Here is a 14,828-nt window from a genome sequence, read left to right on the forward strand (position 1 = left end):
TAATTTTTTGTACACTCACTCTACATTAACATATAATTTATATAATTATCTAAATTAAATATGCCGATTTAATATTCAAATGTATTTTCGAATGGTTCTGTTGAATCCTTTGTGCATCATCGTATTGTTTATGTTTCTCTCTACGGTTCTTTCGTGATTAATCAAGTCACTCTGAAGGTGGCGGTGACATATGGCCCTGATGTCACAGTCACATGGGACGGCGGTGGTGGCTTGATTACCCAGTGTGCACTGCTCGTGGCTGTGGAGTGGGCGCAGGAGGTGGACATCTTTCTTCTGCCAAGGTGCAGGTTTAAAGAGCACTTGATCAGCAGTAGATTATTAAATAATGGTGAATTTCAGATGCATTAGTTTTCCTATGTGTTTTGATCAAAGCCCTTTTCACATCACTAGTTCTCACAAGTGTTTTTACAGTTTTTAATCTGCCTCAACAATTGACATGTTTACTATTTAGGGAGGTTAGGGACAGCAACTATAGGGCTATAAATTACTGTCTTGTGTATGAGCATTAGGCTGATGTATAACATGTATATTTCTATGTTCCCCTCTTAACAATTCAATGAACCATTTGATGAGTCATGTTCACATTTCAAAATGTTTGCCTGTGATTATAATCAATTGAAAATGCTATTACTTGTTGTTTATTCTCAGCTCGGGCTCCTTCCTTTTTCTGAACCTTACGGAGGAGGTGACACACTCATTCCAATGTACCTGCTTTGACCAATCAGAGGGAGTCTACAAGTCACAGAGCATCAGTGTTGTACCTGGTGAGTGAACTTGTAATGAGAATCAGTCAACACTAGGATGGGGTTACTCAGCACTTTTATTGCTCCAAATATATTCTAAGTATACTCTATTTGCTTATTATAGCTCAATATATTGATCTATCACTCAATTTGGACAGTGTGTTCTGGCATGTCAGTGTTGGCTTTGCGGTATCTTCCAAGGCCAACGGTATGGGGATGTGTGATCTTCCACTACTACCATTTGTCATGTTGTACTTCAGGTTCACCAACTACCCCTCCACCATCAACCACCAACCAGGTGACCATGCTGGAAAGCCATGCAAATCAGAACAACACGTAAGCTTGCCACGTCTCTCTGGATGCTAAACAATGAAATGACCAGAATAAGGATGTGAATCAGGGTCTTATTGAGGGTAGCCATTGATTATATCGTCCATTACCGTGCCATGTTCATACTGAATTGATTTCTCTATGCCACTAGAGGGCACCATATATATATTTTTGTCCAATAACAAGCTGAGGTTTACTTTAGATATGTCTGAGAGGATGAGAGGATAATACGAGTTTACCAGTAAGCTTACTGTTAACAACATGACAACCGTATAGAAAAACGTTTTTTTCATTTAAGAATGAGTTCATTACATTTTTAGGTGGGCAGACAGCACCTTGATGCCACAACATGCATTAATTTATGCTCTGGTCATCTGCCATAACATTTCTCTCATCTCTAGTAGAGGAAGTTTAGTTTTCATACAGTGGCTAGCTGAACTTTATCTCTTCTCTAAACTTGGCAAGCACAGGTGTTCCATTTCCCATGTTTCCCCACAATAGTTGTGCCATATTGAATTCCCAGAATGTATCTTATCACTGATGTTCAGTTGCTCCTTTAAGACAAGGGATAGTGTTGTGCGTATATGATGTACGTAATTTTGTTTATAACCTCTCTCATGAAATCAAAACAGTGGGATTTTATCCACTTTTGCCTGGAAAAGTGGACTTGTCTAAACAGCTGGAGGCCCATTTTTGTACTGGTGGTCAGGGAGCGTGACGAGGCTAGGTTAACTCAATGACTGCATCACAACTGTAAACAGGAAAGGGAAACTCCAAGACTCAGATCTGATCGGAAAAAAGCTTTACCCCCTTAGGACACTTCTGTGTCAGAAGTACTCTTTGCGTCTCGATTTGATCCTCTCCAAGTCTTCAAGAAATCCAATAATGTCAATTAACCTACTGCAATGTGATAATTCCTTTGATACAAAGACCAATAATTCATTTATATATTGATTGTTCTGACAATTTCCCAACCAACACACACCTTTTAAAGTCAGTGTATGAAGTTTTATTGAAAGTTATACCGGCTTGACATAACTTTGTTATTTCTCAATCGTTGATCTGTCACATTACGTTATGCATCACGAAAACCCTCTGGGCCATTCTGTAAGAACAAATCTTACTTGAAGTTACTGATGACACCACCTTATTGAAAACTTCACTGACTCACTCATAAACATAAACACTCTACTGCAAGTGCACAGTTGTTGAATCCATGTTTACATTATCTCTGTTGTGATGAGGTGACAAATAGGGAGCATCATTATCCAGCTTGTCAACCTGGGCCGTGTGTGTGGGTGGGTGTTTGTGTGTGTGGGGGGTGGGTGGACGGACGGACGGGGGTGTTGTTTATCTGAATACTGATGACTTGCAAGTGACAGAGAGCAGATAGCATGACTCCTGAGCCATCTAGCCAGTATTGCATAAACAGTCAACAGCATCAAGCTTTGGTAAGTCAGGATGGTTTGTAGCAAGCAGCCACTGCTAATGCAGCATGAAGCCCACAGCCTCAGATCCATTGGCACTCTGCTCTCATGTTTATCTCATGTTTATCCCTGCTTCAGAAGGAGTCAACAACGCAACAATTCTGAAGTTGCTTGTTTAATGGTAGTGAAGTCAAATGAATAACTTACACGGAAAATTGCAGTTTTTTTCCCTCACCGTAGAAAAGTGAGAACTTTCCATCTATTCAACTTTAAATGAAATACAGTTCATCACAACAGATGAACAATGTTTGTTTGGTTTAATTACATGAGATAAAAAATAATAATCCTTGGGCATTTATAGTGTGTTGTCTTCTCTCAGTGACTCTGTAACAGAGGGTGTCTTTGGGACCATTGCCGGAGGCCTACTCCTCTTCATCATCTATGGCTTCTGCAGGAAATGGCTGGGAGATGAGAGACTGAGAGCCATCTTCAGGTACAAGGAGGGCTCTGATCAGTTTCCCCCTGACTGTTACTGTAGGCAGGTTAGACACTGTAACATGGGTCAGTCCCGTGAATTATTATCATTGTAAGTCTATTGAAGAGTTAATTGTACTTTCACTTGCTTTTCTTTAGGTTTCCTCGCCTTAATCGAGTGGTAATTTATCAGATGTTCGACCACTGATCATCATCAACCAGACGATACTTTCTAGCAGGTTGATCTGCCTGAATGTGTCGCTCAGGATAAGAGCTTTGGATAAATGACCAAAATGTACTGTATGTATTAATGAACAAGGAAACCATGTTCGGCTGTGATCAGAGCTACTTTAGAACCATGTTCGGCTGTGATCAGAGCTACTTTAGTACCATGTTCGGCTGTGATCAGAGCTACTTTAGTACCATGTTCGGCTGTGATCAGAGCTACTTTAGTACCATGTTCGGCTGTGATCAGAGCTACTTTAGTACCATGTTCGGCTGTGATCAGAGCTACTTTAGTACCATGTTCGGCTGTGATCAGAGCTACTTTAGTACCATGTTCGGCTGTGATCAGAGCTACTTTAGTACCATGTTCGGCTGTGATCAGAGCTACTTTAGTACCATGTTCGGCTGTGATCAGAGCTACTTTAGTACCATGTTGGGCTGTGATCAGAGCTACTTTAATGCCATGTTGGGCTGTGATCAGAGCTACTTTAATGCCATGTTCGGCTGTGATCAGAGCTACTTTAATGCCATGTTCGGCTGTGATCAGAGCTACTTTAATACCATGTTGGGCTGCTTTGAAACTATACTTCATAGACTCACAGCTTTGACCTTAAAATGATTCTGCATGTGCTGTCAAATACTTCATTAGCCAACCTACCAAGTACTTAGAAATTCATGTTTATTTGAAAGCCCTTCATCTTGAGTTTACGCTACAGTAGCATGTGTAACCTATCAGCCTTGGTTAGGTTCACTAGAGTCCCCATGGAGCCATATTAACTAGCACGAAAGTTAACAGAAGAGAGTATTAGGACACCAGAGACCTTCAATCTCCCGACCAAAAAGAGAGTGAGTGTCATTGCTAAGACTGGTTATGTCATTTAAGCTGTTCTGTAAAAACTTTCTGTGGGTTTTACCAGTGTTTTTTATTTTTAGGTGCATTTTTCAGAAGTAAGTGGAATATAACTAAGAACAAAACTAACACTTGTAATGCCCTGTCTTATGTCCTGAACCTTTGATTGTGCATTCATTGTTTTACACATCTTTCACCCGAGTCATTCATGCAAAATCAACATTCTTTTGTGACATATCATGAGAATATTTCGGTCAGTCATTTAATCCACCAAAAAATACCTGATACAATTTTCTAAACAGATCCTTTTTGAAGTGCTGAACAAAAATAGTAATAGTATTTAGCTGTAACTTCACATTTACACATTTTTCAAGTCTACTGCAAACCAAGATTTGGAGCATGTTGAGAAAAATGGCACATACAGATGTAGTATATAGCGGCAGGTAGCCTAGTGGTTAGAGAGGCAGGTAGCCTAGTGGTTAGAGAGGCAGGTAGCCTAGTGGTTAGAGAGGCAGGTAGCCTAGTGGTTAGAGAGGCAGGTAGCCTAGTGGTTAGAGAGGCAGGTAGCCTAGTGGTTAGAGAGGCAGGTAGCCTAGTGGTTAGAGAGGCAGGTAGCCTAGTGGTTAGAGAGGCAGGTAGCCTAGTGGTTAGAGAGGCAGGTAGCCTAGTGGTTAGAGAGGCAGGTAGCCTAGTGGTTAGAGAGGCAGGTAGCCTAGTGGTTAGAGAGGCAGGTAGCCTAGTGGTTAGAGAGGCAGGTAGCCTAGTGGTTAGAGAGGCAGGTAGCCTAGTGGTTAGAGAGGCAGGTAGCCTAGTGGTTAGAGAGGCAGGTAGCCTAGTGGTTAGAGCGGCAGGTAGCCTAGTAACCGAAAGTTTGCAAGATCGAATCCATAAGCTGATAAGGTAAAAAAAATCTGTCGTTCTGCCCCTGAACAAGACAGTTAACCCACTGTTCCTAGGCCGTCATTGAAAAGAATTTGTTCTTAACTGACTTGCCTAGATACATTTGACAAAATACAGGAAGACGTAGAAGAAATCATCCCATGCCATTTCTGCCTTATGCAACTTTGCACAAGATCACCTTTTCGATATGACTTGTTACTGTAACTACTACAGTATCACCTCTCTCTCTGCTTGACAACATTTGTCAGCTTAGTGTATCAATGAAATTCAGATAATGAACCTTTCATTCAATAGAATGAAATAAGAAGTATAGTACAAATATATAATGGGTATCAGAATAAAAATGTCAACAACATCAACAATAACAAAGTTATTTTGAGTATGATTTTCCCTGCCAAATAAAGACGTAAATAACCACAACAATGACCTCTTAGAATGAAGTGAGACAAATGACCAATCCATTAAGCGAACATATTAAGTAAAGATTTCACTACAACAAGTATACTGTTCTATTCAAGACAGGTATTTCATGGTTCATTTCACCATCTAAAATGGTAGCATATTCACTGAGTATACCAAACATTAAGAACACCTTCCTAATATTGAGCCCCCCCCCCCCCGGACACCCCTTTTGCCTTCAGAACAGCCTCAATTCTGCGAGCATGGACTCTACAAGGTGTCTAAAGTGTTCCACAGGGATGCTGGCTCATGTTGACTCCAATACTTCCCACAGTTGTGTCAAGTTGGCTGGATGTCCTTTGGGTGGTAGACTGTTCTTGAGGTGACCTGGGAAACTATATAGCGTGGAAAACCCAGCAGCGTTGCAGTTCTTGACACAAACCGATGCTCCTAGCACCAACTACCATATCCTGTTCAGAGGCAAGTATTTTATCTGGCACATTCACCCTCTCAATGGCACTTGTACACAATCCATGTTTCAATTGTGTCAAGGCTTAAAAATCCTTTAACCTGTCTCTTCCCCTCCATCTACACTGATTAGTTGTTGATTGATTTAACAAGTGACATGAATAAGGGATCATAACTTTCACCTGGTTGGTCTGTCATGGAAAGAGCAGGTGTTCTTAATGTTTTGTACACTGTTAATGTGATAAAATGTTCCTTACCAAGGTCACCTTTTTAAGCAAGAAACCTGTTCAAGCACTCAAGGGCACTTAAATGTTCTTACATGTGGGTGGTTAATGGAACAAAGTACAAAGACACTCAGATGCTCCAGTGTAAATGTACCCACAGTCTTTGCTGATGTTCTGTGGGTGTCTATCCTGTCTCCTATGTTGCTGGGTACATGAGTTTCATTCAGTGGGGGCGCTGTAGGAGGACAGTCTCATCGTAATGGCTGGAATGTAATTAAGGGAACGGTATCAAACACATTAAAGATATGGAAACCACATGTTGGACACCGTTCCATTTATTCCATTACAATGAGCCCGTCCTCCTATATCTCCGCACACCAGCCTCCACTGGTTTCATTACAGAATGGTTGCTATAGTACAACGTCATCATTTTTGACACACACAATCTCAGGCCAACTTTGTCTTCTGTATATTAGGTTTATCTATAAATGGTTCCAACAATGGATTGAATGAGAACGTTGCTGTTAATAATAATACATTCTGACTTTGTTTGTGACTTGTAACACTTTAATGTAGCTTTGATACGGCTGTGTTGTAATGGTAATAGCTTTGCAGTAGTAAATTGAACCGCATCAAAGCGAATGAGTAACACTTAATCAAAGATATCCAGGTCGTGGTTAGACCTCTTCATAGTACTTATGAATGAGAATGCATAATTAATTCCTCGTACAAAGCTTTGGCAATGAACACCCACACACACACGCATCTCTCCTACACACACTTTCATTTGATAAACTGAATTGCAAGAAGTTGTTGGGCCTTCCTGTCATGTGTATCACTCTGTCTTGTAAACTGTAGCTGACTGTTGCTTGTGACTAATTGCAGAAGAACTGCAGTCTTCACCACAAAGGGCTCTGGGTTCTTTGCGTCACGTTGTGCCAAAACGAGGGGTTCTTAATTAGACTGAAAAAGTGCCTCAGTGGCATCCGACAATAGAGATGTGTTCAAGAGGAGGTGTTTTGGAAAAAAAAGAAACCCTTCAATCAGGATATTGTGGTGTGGTGCTCTCTCACACACACACACACACACACATAGTCCACATAGCAGGACCTTTAATATCATTCAGCAGTAGTTTTCCATGTCTTGTAGCTTCCACAAGAGACGTGTTTACTTGTTCAGTTGTTTTTCTATGTTAATGCAACCTCAGCTCTAACACTGTGGTATTGTTTACTAAACACGTAGTCTCTGACTCATAGACTTTATCAGTTCATTTGTGCCGTACAAGATAAAAGACATTCATAATGTACTATGCTTTACTTAGCCAGCTAAGCAGTTGAAAATGTAGGACTCGATTTCAGATAACGTGTTTTATCTCAAGCTGAAACTGGAATGAAGTGTTTGTTTATAAGAATTGCTTTATTAGAGTTAATAGCTTCGTCATCTAATCTAATCACTTGTTTTTGGACTGACTTTAACCACAAATCTCCATCGGGGGGCGATATAGTTTCACCAACCACACACAACCCTGCAGATAAGAAGAAACAGCAATGAACAGTACCCAGGTTAGTCCTTTGTATTAATGAGAATATATCTCACAGATTTGTATTTTGCTTTGTCAGCCATACTAGTGCGACTGAATGTAGCAAACTGCTTCTCTTCATTCACAGCAAAGATCCATAGTGAAGTAACTGAAAGCTATTGCAAATGGCTTTATACACTGAGTGTACAAAACATTATGAACACCTGCTCTTTCCATGACATAAACCAACCAGGTGAAAGATATGATCCCTTATTCATGTCACTTGTTAAATCCACTTCAATCAGTGGAGAAGACTGGAATGTTTAATCTTTTGTCTTGCACATGCACCCTCTGCATGCTACAAATACAGAATCCATGTCTCAAGGCTTAAAAATCCCATCTTCTCCCCTTCAAAGGGATATTATTATGTTTTTCACAGTATCTTGCCGACATGGGTCATATTCACTAGACACCAAATGGACCGAAACGGGGAGGAACTACCTTAACATGTCTAATAAGAACCTCTTGCTGTAGTTGCACAACGTTTTCCATAGCAAAACAGCTTGGTATGGTGTGTACCAATGAATACAACCCTGAAACAAACTGTGCTGCCTCATATTTTCTTTTCATATTGTAATTTTCAGTCTAGTTCCAGCAACTACACTCCGTGTACAAAACATTAAGAACACCTTCCTAATACTGTTTTTGCACCCCCCCCCCCCCCCCCCCCCCCCCCCCGGCCTCAATTTGTCAGGGCATGGACTCTACAAGATGTCGAATGCGTTCCCCAGGGATGCTGGCCCACGCAAACCCAGCAGCGTTGCAATTCTTGGCACAAACCGATGTGCCTAGCACCTACTACCATACCCCGTTCAAAGGCATTTAAATATTTTGTCTTGCACATTCACCCTCAATGGTACACATACAGAATCCAAGACACAAATGCCTCTAGGCTTAAGTGCCTTTGAACGGGGTATGGTAGTAGGTGCTAGGCACATCGGTTTGTGCCAAGAACTGCAACGCTGCTGGGTTTGGGGAGGGGGGGGGGTGCAAAACAGTATTAGGAAGGTGTTCTTAATGTTTTGTACACAGAGTAGTTGCTGGAACTGGACAGTTCAGTTCAGGGTTGTATTCATTGGTACACACCATACCGGGCTGTTTTGCTATGGAAAACTACAGCAAGAGGTTCTTATTAGACATGTTGAGGTAGTTCCTCCCCGTTTCGGTCCATTTTCTTTATGACCCATGTCGGCAAGATACTGTGAAAAAGGTAATAATATCCCTTTAGCATCTCTGTGACAAGTTGGTCCAGTGCTCTGTGATCTAAGAGGTTTTATAGAATTGGAAATTAGTTATTTAATAGGATATCTGTTTTTAGCCAGAGGGAAGATTTCATTGGGTCCTGTCCAGCATCAATACACCAATCGGATGCATCTGACCTCACTTGCTAACGTTAGTGTACCGGAGATGTACTCTAATAGGCCAGAATCACTGGGTACAATGTCACACGCAGCTGCTCAAGTACAAACAGATTGGGTTACCCAATGGGAAAGGGTAATATAACATTGTTCAGGACATCATTCATGTTTTCATTATTTGCTCTGGAAAAGTTTATTGCTGATATGGTTTTCAAAGATTAAATCTGAAACGTGTGTCTTGATGAGAGCCTAATAAGGTCTACAGTCTTGTCAGGTTATGGAAATTGTTACACGCACGTACGTTGGCGCGCACAAGCCAACACAGGGCTCTTCAAGGCTTTGATGTACAGAGGGGAACACTGATTGTCTTCAGTGTCAGGGCATGATTGGAACATTCCCTCTCAATGTCTGTGCCCCAAAGGACACTCTGTTCCCTATATAGTGCACTACTTTTGCCCAAGGCCTATAAAGAATAGGCTGCCTTTTGGGACGCAATCTAGATTTTTAAGCAAATGGAATGTTGACTTTGGAATATGGCAGAATCGCTAGCTGGCAGAATACAGCGGGCGGCCTGTCTTTACAGGTATACGGGATTCAGCGAATTTCCACCCTGTTCAATTACGGACAGCATCCTTGTCATTAATGCAGCTGGCATGCAACGGAATGCTTTCATCAGTGTTAATGGATGGTTACCCAATGCAACAACACATCTTAGTGATGTATTTTTCAGATATTTTGAAACATTGCATTCCATTACATAGAGTTAATCTATGCTACCAGAGACATAAAGCCTGTATCTCTTTGGATAATGTCCCATATACAGTAGAAGATATGGGGGTGGCAAAATCACAAAGGTCATGGCTTTGCTCTTTTCTCCTTGCCAGAGGAATATGGAAGTCCTATTAAATCAGTTTTCATATTTTTTCTATGTTGAGTCATAGCAGGAAAACAATTTGCAATTGGCTATTTTTAAGGTAGGTTGTGCAGTAGGCCTATTTCAAGGTTTCATGGGTGAAAATGAATGAAAATAAAGACTTTGTTGACAATGGACATTGTTCACGCTGGACATTCGAAAAGCTCCATGCAGCTCGTGCCGGTAGGCAAAGCAATTTTTCCTATGCTTACCAAGACAGTGATTTGAAGAATAGGGGTTGGCAGATAAATTACATGTGACAATCAAACCTACTTGAAGGTAATGGGGCTCACGGTTGACCCTAGTGACCAGTTTCCACATCGAATACTGGATTGTATCACGGGTGACCTGGCTGGTAACTATAGCTATCCTTAATTGGTTCATGTGTTTTATAGGTTAAAGTTGAGGAAATGTAAGGTAGCAACATTACCTGTATTTTCTATCGCCATTGCTGTGGTGTGAATAAAGTAAATGATATATTGGGGAACAATCTGAAGACTAGACAGTTTTCACTTTGTATCGATCCAAAAAGGGTCTTCATCTCTTGCTGCGCCGAGTGGTGCAGTGTCTAAGGCCCTGCATTTAAGTGCTTGAGGTGTCACAACAGAAACCCTGGTTCGAATCTAGGCTGTATCACAACTGGCCGTGATTGGAAGTCCCATACGGCGGCGCCCAGTGTCCGCCTGGTTTGGCCGGTGTAAGCAATCATTGTAAATAAGAATTTATTCTTAACTGCCGAAAAAAAAACGTGTGCTGCTTCAATAGCAACCATCCCAGGTACGAGCCCCATAGCCTAAACTTTAAGATATATCTGACAGAGTGCTACATCAAAATGCTCTTGAAACTACACGGGCTGAAACGACACTGAAAATACCCAAGTTATATGGAGCACAGTTAGTGCATGTCATCATCGTCATTATCATGGTCTAGGCCTGTGCACGTTGATAGACAGTGGACACCCAGAAGTGTATAGAAAAAAATAATAGCCTACAAACGAAACAGAGTGTACAGAGGAGAACTCCCACCTTGCCCTGCAGGCATATGGCTGGCTGTTGGGGGGGGGGGGGGGGGGGGGGGGGGGGGGGGGGGTTGTGGCAGCTGTGTCGAGGGCGCCAACTCGAAAAAGATAGTGTCTCGGGTGTCCTCGCATGCCCGAGATGCCGGCTAAATTCACCCTGCACCAATTAGGGTAACAGGTATGTGGTAATAGGTAATTTGGGTTAAAGGTAAGAGGTAAGAGGCAATCTGGGTAAGAGGCAGGAGGCAATCTGGGTAAGAGGTAATCTTGGTGTAACGGATGTGAAACGGCTAGCTTAGTTAGCGGTGCGCGCTAAATAGCGTTTCAATCGGTGATGTCACTTGCTCTGAGACCTTGAAGTAGTAGTTCCCCTTGCTCTGCAAGAGCCGCGGCTTTTGTGGAGCGATGGGTAACGATGCTTTGTGGGTGTCAGTTGTTGATGTGTGCAGAGGGTCCCTGGTTCGCGCCCGGGTATGGGCGAGGGGACGGTCTAAAGTTATACTGTTACATTGGTAAGAGGTAAAAGGTGATCTGGTCAAGAGGTCAAATGTGATCTGGGTAAGAGGTAAAAGGTAATCTGGGTAAAAGGTCAAAGGTAATCTGGGTAAGAGGTAATCTGGGTAAGAGGTAAACGGTCCCACTGCTTTCTATGCCCTTCTTATTCCTGTGTGTGTGTGTGTGTGTGTGTGTGTGTGTGTGTGTACATACATATTTGTGTGCGTGCGTTTGTATGTTTATGTGACACATTTGTATCCAGGCAGCGTGCACCCATGTGTGATGACATCCCGGATCAGCTGGGAAAGGCTGTGGAGAGCTGCTTACTGCGGTGGCCCCACAAAATGAAGGGATTGATCATTCTGACAACTGCACTGACACCATGCTAAACATTCCAATGTCAGCCAAGTCAACAACACAAAGGGACAGTCATTGTCTGTCTGCATTAACAGCCTATACAGGCCTACAACAACTACATTTGGTTTTTGGTCCTTACAACTTTTATTACAATGCAATATACAACAATTATGTAACACAGATAAAAATAGGAGCTCATTGATCGTGGATTAATCAATTCTTAATTGTATGCTGGGTTTCCTGCAAGGAGAGGGAATGAAGTGTAATGTAATGCCTAATACACTGCCACGTTTTGCGTTGACCAGCCCAAGGAGAGGTAATGGGCATAGGAAGCATTGGGACCTGTTACCCAGATCGGTGCCGTCAGTGGTGTAGTGGAGGGTATATGCTGTATACCCACTTAATTTTTTTGTGGTCATTGCGTATACTCACTTCTTAATCCCCACGATGCTTATCAAAGTAATATAGTGGAGGTATACGCTGTATGAAGTAATAAGGCTGATGGAACAGATCAGAATGTTTAGCTTAATGTTGATAAACTAATATTTCTTCATGTTTTAAGTGCAGCAATGTGCACATGGTGGTAGGCCTACACGCAAACGTTCCAATTTGCAATTTGCGGGAATACACCATTCTAAAATGTGCACTGCACATGCAAGCTGTTTCACGGACAGAGATGGAAATATCAGTTCAAAATTTTTAAAGAGGGGAGATTTAAAGATGCAACAACTTTCATGGGTTGCTAATGTGGCTAGGGAAATGCCTTTGACTGCTAGACAATGAAATTAAGTTGAAAGAAAACCCTTAGAACAGGAGAACGCATATGAAGAAGTCTTTATAAAATAACTGCCTTCACGTTTCTATGGGGGGATGTTGGCTATAGGCCACTTTGAAGCAAGGTAAGACATGCCTCATAATATGAAGTAAAACGTCCAGGTTTCAAACAATTAAGGAATAGGAAACATATAGAGATGCTAATGATAGACCTAACTGTCTTCTGGTAGATGGAAAGGCTTTCCCTAAAACCGCCAATGAAATGATAACTAGCTACATAGCTACGAAGTAGCCTATGCCCACCTGGAAAAAATATACAATGATTATTTTCCTCAATCTAGTGGCCACTCCCTCTCATGTGCACACTGCTAACCAAATAACAGTGGTAGGTGTTTGTACAGTTGAATCTGCAATCCAAAATCAAAACGTGTTTGATTTTTCCCAGTCTTCAAAAGTCTTCTCCTGATGTGGTTTAAGCATTGTGGACTTAGAACATCCAATTTGGCTGTTTTTCTATATAAAAAAAGAAAGTGAGATTGAGAGTGAAAACATGGGAAAAAATTAGCAAAATCTGAATTTTTGACTCCTTTAACAGCCTCATTTATCTGTTTCAATAGTAGGACTACTATTAGCCTACTTGCACAGTACAACTGGGGTTGGCCTGACTGTCAAACACCAATATGGGATTCATCATTTTTAGATCATTCAGAGTGTATGTCACTGTTTGTCATATCATTTTTCACACAGGGCGCCTTTCCTTCACCGGCGGGCGTTTTGATATTTTGGGGCAAAATTAGAGTAAACTCACTTTTCCGGGCACCACTACACTACTGGGTGCAGTGGGACCTCTTGCCCAGATTGGTGCAGGGGGAATCTACCCGTCATCTCAGGCATGCAAGGACACCCGATACGTTCTCTGTTTACAGTTGACGGCCTCGACACATCTGCCACAAACACAAAGATCTGCTTCCCTGTTTGTGTGATATCAACACACACACTGAGACACACGGCTGATCTCACGCCACAGATGTTCATCTGTTTGTGTGATATCAACACACACACTGAGACACACGGCTGATCTCACGCCACAGATGTTCATCTGTTTGTGTGATATCAACACTCACACTGAGACACACGGCTGATCTCACGCCACAGATGTTCATCTGTTTGTGTGATATCAACACACACACTGAGACACACGGCTGATCTCACGCAACAGATGTTCATCTGTTTGTGTGATATCAACACTCACACTGAGACACACGGCTGATCTCACGCCACAGATGTTCATCTGTTTGTGTGATATCAACACACACACTGAGACACACGGCTGATCTCACGCCACAGATGTTCATCTGTTTGTGTGATATCAACACTCACACTGAGACACACGGCTGATCTCACGCCACAGATGTTCATCTGTTTGTGTGATATCAACACACACACTGAGACACACGGCTGATCTCACGCCACAGATGTTCATCTGTTTGTGTGATATCAACACACACACTGAGACACACGGCTGATCTCACGCCACAGATGTTCATCTGTTTGTGTGATATCAACACACACAATGAGACACACGGCTGATCTGTGAATGAGGGATCTTTTGTCCAGGGTGCAGTGTATGAGTGTATGGAGAATGTGTGTGACAAAATAATGTACCTTGGAGAATACGGGCATCGATCCCGCTACCTCTCGCATGCTAAGCGAGCGCTCTACCATTTGAGCTAATTCCCCAGCTGTTAGAAGTGGCCACAAGGAGTATTGTAGAAGCTTCCACCCTGGCCACGGGATCCTCTTGGCTTACTTGGTAACTTACTCGCTAGCAGTTGCTGAGCCATCATGACTCGTAACAGCTGTCATTTCTGGCAAGTTAGCTCAGTTGGTCAAAGTGTGGTGTCATCAATGCCAATGTTGCAGGTTCAATCCCTGTACTTGTGATAAGTTGCTTTTTGAGTGCTTATGCTCTGTACCCCTTGCAGATGTGCTTGAGAGAGATTGCGATACCTTGCTATACACAGTGGACTATGTATCCAAACCCTTCCATAAATAATATAGATTATGCAACCATGGCATCTGACATGTGTAGGCCTATCATACGGCTGAGAGGTACCAGCTGTAAATGTAAAAACTCTGTAGTAACAGATCTTCTAAAGGTGTTACATAATATTACAGTATTATTATCTAGACTAGAGCCATACTGTAACACCTAGCTAGGGGCAGTGCATCAAAAACAACAGTCATATTGACACACAGTATTGATAGTACAC

The 14,828-nt window shown here is 42.0% G+C and overlaps 1 non-coding gene across 1 annotated transcript; it reads right to left on the reverse strand.

Annotated features, from left to right (window-relative positions):
* Positions 1–14,222: 14,222 nt before the first annotated feature.
* trnaa-agc (transfer RNA alanine (anticodon AGC)) lies at positions 14,223–14,295 on the reverse strand. Its single transcript has one exon. It is a non-coding gene; the product is annotated as a tRNA-Ala (tRNA).
* Between the last annotated feature and the right edge of the window lie 533 nt (positions 14,296–14,828).

The sequence above is a fragment of the Oncorhynchus kisutch genome, linkage group LG23 (genome assembly GCF_002021735.2).
Source record: "Oncorhynchus kisutch isolate 150728-3 linkage group LG23, Okis_V2, whole genome shotgun sequence".
In the NCBI taxonomy this organism is placed as follows: Eukaryota; Metazoa; Chordata; class Actinopteri; order Salmoniformes; family Salmonidae; genus Oncorhynchus; species Oncorhynchus kisutch.